General features: G+C 45.7%; 1 pseudogene; it reads left to right on the top strand.

Annotated features, from left to right (window-relative positions):
• The first annotated feature begins 1,079 nt into the window (after positions 1–1,079).
• Positions 1,080–4,792, top strand: LOC146196136 (uncharacterized; annotated as a pseudogene).
• Positions 4,793–5,463: the final 671 nt, after the last annotated feature.

Consider the following 5,463-nt stretch of genomic DNA (forward strand, 5'->3'; position numbering starts at 1 on the left):
CGTGACGTCACACTGTCATGTGGTAGCCGCCGTGCCGAGCTAATTAACGACTAAGGCCGAAGAGACGAGTTGGGGCCCCTGCTCTTCTCTGGTCGTGACATCATGCTGTCACGTGGTCGTGCGCCGGAGCGAAGGAACGACCTCCACTGACGGCAGAGAAGTGCTAGCAGTATTGCTTTCGCAATAAAAGTAACATGCAGATCTAAGAAAAAATACCCTGAGCATTGTTGCAGTATGTCCATCCACTCCATCAGTAACCACCCAAGATGTGATGCCACAGAAGCACTCAAAAGGTTGTGGTGTCTCCCGCACTTGTTGTTGCTTCTTTTTTGTCTTCTTACAGAACAGAAAATCTATGTGGCTCGAGTAACTGCTAGTAGTTTAGCAGAGAGCCTTTTATATGCTTGCCATATTTTTTTTATAGACAGCCTCACCGTTGTCGGCAGCTTGCAGAACAACTGCGAAATGCTCCATCCCTTCCACTGTACTTATGGCATCTGCAAGTTCTGTTATACCTTTTTGCTGTTGCTCGATGGGTTCATTTGCAGCATGACCCTCGTACTCCTTTGAGGTACGCGGAACGGATTGACCACCTTCTGCGACTTTTCTCCAGTCAATTCTTTGTACGCTGGTTCCACATGGGGGTATCTCCTTGGCACTCGCCACTGCTGAGGCAAATCATTTGGGGACAGGTGTTGTGGTGCCTCCAAAAACCCCTTTTCTGCAGCAGTGCCACAATCAGTGCAGCTTACAAGTGGTTGCAGGCATACTTCCCAGCAGCACACCCACACTGCCACCAAGCACGTCACCTTGCTGCGACAAAGCTGCTGAAACAGTATACGGTGGCTGTGTTTTCTTTTGGCTTCTATAGCAGCTGGCCCTCACGAAATACCATGATGTTCCTGAAATAAATATAGCACCTTCATCAGCCTTTGTTGCGTGACTAAAGCAGACTCGTCTGATAGAGTATCAAAGCATAAAAAAAAGCAGAACAGTGATGAAAACAAAGTTGACTAAACAGCTCACAGTATTGTTTTGCGTTCTCGCCTTGTTGTGGTTTTAAACTCGAAGTGCACTACATGCGTGCTGCCCGAAGCAAGACTATGGACAAAAATGTTGCAGAGAGGATTGAAGCTTTAGTGAGAGAAAAAGTTACATCAGTATCCGACGTGAAAAAGTGTCCTCATTGTTATGTTCACGATGTGCTGTTTCCTGGGAAGGAAAAGACAAGTGGCATCTGCAGGGCATTTTTTCCAACAAGGAGACATAAACAGCCACATTCAGCACGTTCTTAAAAAAGACCGCTTCAGCACTGTCGATCAAGACAACACGCATAACTTGGTCAAAAAGCTACAAAGTGAGCAATCCCAAAGTTCTGTACTTTATTGCCTCTATGCAGCAAGCAAAAATGCAAACAGCAGCAACACAGATGACATGGAAGAGAGTTGCCAGTGACTGCGAGGAGACATTGCTATTTTGTTTCCAGTCTAAGTTCATGAGAGATATGCTTAAAAAGTATGGAACCTCTGCTGTTTGCTTGTATGCAACACACAAGACAAGTGACTACGCTCTACCTCTTTTCTTGTCATCAAAACACCCTATGGTTACACAACTGCAGGCGTTTTTATTGTGCAATTCGAGACAATTTCCTGTATCTCTGAGGCTCTGAGCGTGTTCAAAAAGTAGTGCGATAACCTTGCTCCGCAGTACTGGATGGTAGATTATAGTCAAGTAGAAATGGGTGCCATCCGCCAAGCATTTCCAAGTGGCAAAATATCTATCTGCGATTTCCCCAGGCTTCAAGCATGGCAGAGGTGGCTGCGTAGAAAAGAAAATGTCATATCACATTCTGACAATGCCCTTAACCGCATGAAAAATGTGGCTAATGCTTCTAATCATTTTGAGTTTGAGAAGGCACTGGAGGCCCTTATGTATTCAGAATATTGGTCGAATAAAAGATTTCGAACTTATTTCGAAACAATGTGGCTATCTATAAAGGAGCTGTGGGTATTGCTCTACCGGCTTGAATATGATGTGCTCACAGCAAACAATGGCATCGAAGCTCAGAATAGGGTGCTTAAGGGGCACTACATCAAGAGTGCAAGTGGGAAGTGGTCACTTGCCTGCCTTATAACAGCGCTTTTTATTCTTACTTGACTGAAAATGAAAAAAATTTTTTTATTAATCTCAAATGAGGCAGCCATCATTGTACAGACAGTACAGAGAAAATGTTCCCGGTTATCTTCATGGCCGACCACACAACTTTATTAAGCACACTTGAGGAGGCTTGTGAATGCCGAAGAGTACAGCCGTGCTGACAAATAAGCTGCCTGTCGAAGGCAGATTTTCTGTTCGCTCCGAGAAGGCTGATGACAATGCACACAGTTGATTTCAACAAACCATCGTGCTCTTGTCTTGATTTTTTGAAGCACAAATACCCTTGCAAGCATTTCTGTGCAGTCTTCAAGTTTATTCAAGGGTGGTCTTTTCACTGCCTAAAAACTACTTGGACGCCCATACATATTTCAGCACCATAGTACGCTATCTCATGAATTCCTTAAACAGAGCAGTACTGCTGAGATGAACACTGTAGAACCTTTATGCCACCGGTCTTTTTCATCCTCTTCGCAGTCTCCTTTCCCTTCACTGTGACAGACAGATAGCTCGCCTCTCCGGCACAGTTCATGGACGCTGGCTTCTAAACCAGGCTAACATTTCCCCATTCAGTCAGTCTCTTTGCACACTCCTTCCTCTCGAGGGGCCACAAACCTCCGTATACCTCCTCTTCCAGCCAATATGTCGCCGGTCCTGCATGCTGGCTGCCAATATGCTGCTGCCTCTCATCATAGTCCGCCCTTCAATACCCATGGACTCGCTTATACGGATGCCTCTTATGTGGCTTCTCGCGGGTCCGGAAGCCAGGTCCTCTTTCATCCTCTTCTATCTACCCCTGTCACACACACTAGCGGCCCCTTTCTCCACCCTCTGGATATTATCTCGCTTGAGGTCCTCTCCATCATTCATGCCCTTCAAAGTTTTCTGTCTCTCCCACCTGTGCCTTAGTATATTATATACACTGACTCCCAGGCTGCTATCCGTGCCATTCAATCAAAAAGTCTAACACATAATCTGTCCACGGAGTTCGAAGCTGCACTTGTTGCTCTGCAGCCCTGCCCCGCCGTCCTCCGATGGATCTCTGGACAGTCGAGGATTGACGGCAGTGAGCTGGTGAACCAGCTCGCCTGTGAAACTCGTAACCAGGCACCGTTTATCCCCTGGCCAAGATCCTTGGAGGCTGGGTTGAGACTGTCTCTTCGCGCCACCATCAGCGAATATTACAATGCTGCTCGCTTAGACCGCAAGCTCTACCCCGACCCTCATCCTAATCTTTCCGTTTGGGAGGTTCATATCTTTCGGCAAATACAGTTGAATACACTCATAACCCCTGCACGGCTATATCTCCACAAATTCCGTCGTGATCTACCATGCCCCAGCTGCCCTTCCCCTTATGCCTACCTTTCACACTGCCTATTTGCATGTCCAATTGCATTGCAATCGGGATTCTTTCTCACCTCCTACCACACTATTTGGACGTGGGTGGACTGGCTTGGTACTGAGGGTGAAGAACAGCGCCTGCTCGTCCAGCAGGCCATCTATGTATTAGGCGCCTAAGTGTTGCGCCTCAATAAAGTCTTTTACTGCTACTACTACTGTAGAACCTCCCAAGGAACCAGTGTTTATACCGGTGCCTTCTACAAGTTCAGTGGCTGCAGCACTTCAAAGATATTGTAGATGAGTTGCACAAATGTAATTCATTTTTAATTGTCATCGAGTCGAAACGCTGCTGGAAATTAAAGATCTAGCTCAAAATACCTTCCAGAAGATAGTGGCAGCCGTGCCCAAAAGTTTTGGGCTTCCCATAAGGGGCTCACCAATGAAAGGGTGCTCTTCACTGAAACCCTTGCCAAACCAAAGGTGCCCCCAGCCTAATTAACTATGATTATGTTGAAACACCAATCAGTATTAGCCTTTTGTTTATTTTATTTATAGTTATCGAATTTTTCATTTCTGTGCTATTGCATGCCTTTCAGACTTGAAAAAAATTTTCAGTGAATAAATAACTTCAGTTTTTCACCTCTTGTGAAATTCGCGCTGTATGGATTAAGGCCAGTTCGCAGGTGTGTGCAAGGTCTATGTACAACTGGTCGCGCAACTTGGAAGAAAACGCGTGTAGCTGCCTACTGCCAGCGGCATCAACTCGATGATGAGGGCTCCTGCGAACTGTGAGGCAAATTACTAGCGCACATAAAATAAGATCTGCCACAACTCCAAAGAACTAGAAAGTAAACATAATATTCGCGCTCAGGAATGAATGCAGTTTTTGTTTCTTGCATAAGAAAAAACGTGTCACATTTATAATAATATTCTAACTTGTTTCTAGTGGCCTCTCTCGGCCATTTATTATCCGCTGCGTTATTATCCCAATGGTTGCCCAAAGCTCAGAAATGGCTCAGACCAAAGCCTTTTTCATCCGCGGAATGGGTGCGTCATCGGCCCCGGTTCAACGTTCATCGTTGCGTGCTGCGTACAGAGTGGGTTATCGGTACCAAACAGTCAGTATTTCATTCTGCTGGTTTTGGTAGAGCTTTACAGCAAGGCGAAGACTGTGTGTGCTCGATGAGAAATAGGTTGCAGCTGCATGTGCGCATTTCCGGACGATGGGACAATGCTGCGTCACAGCTCGGCGGCTCGACTCGGCCTCCCAGGCACGTCGCAAAAGTGGTGGCTTGTTTTACGGATACACGTCTGCATGAGTGGCGTATCGCTGCATGTTTTAATTGAACGGTGAAAGTGAGATTTTATTGCCCCCAAGACGCGTGTCGCATTGCTCAAAGGCTTTCGTTCCGCTCCCTTTGCTGCGTGTTTTGCTAACTGCGTCGTATTACCGCACCAGCGTTCGCTGAACGTCCTTTAGCTGTTATCACAGTGATGTTCCTATATTGTCAATGAGATCTTTCTCATGAACATGTTAAATGCTTAAGTTGTAAATTTGTAACCTCACATTGACTCCTCTCAGTGGCAAATGAAGCGCGAGTAAAATAATGGAATCGTGAACAGGGCGAGATTTATTGGAGCGAAGCTATATCGTAGATATTTTCACTTCTCAGACGCATTAACTTCTAAATACTAGCAATCCCAATTCGAATTGCTTACCTAAGCTCTTACAGGTTGGCGTTCTAGTGCTAGCGTTAGTTATTCCATTCGTTTGTTTTTTGACAGTGATATGTACTTTGTTTGTTAGCAAGATCTTTTACCCTTTTATAATGACCGCGTCGCGTTTGGAGACCTACGCTCAGGCCATTTTGTTATCACGAGGATTTCATGAAGACCGTGATGAATGAGCGATGGTCGCTTTCCTACACTTTCATTGTCGTGAAGCGTCTATGTAAGTAATCGTGAATT

This window comes from Amblyomma maculatum, chromosome 3 (genome assembly GCF_055883805.1).
Source record: "Amblyomma maculatum isolate TAMU_Amacu chromosome 3, ASM5588380v1, whole genome shotgun sequence".
Taxonomy (NCBI): Eukaryota; Metazoa; Arthropoda; class Arachnida; order Ixodida; family Ixodidae; genus Amblyomma; species Amblyomma maculatum.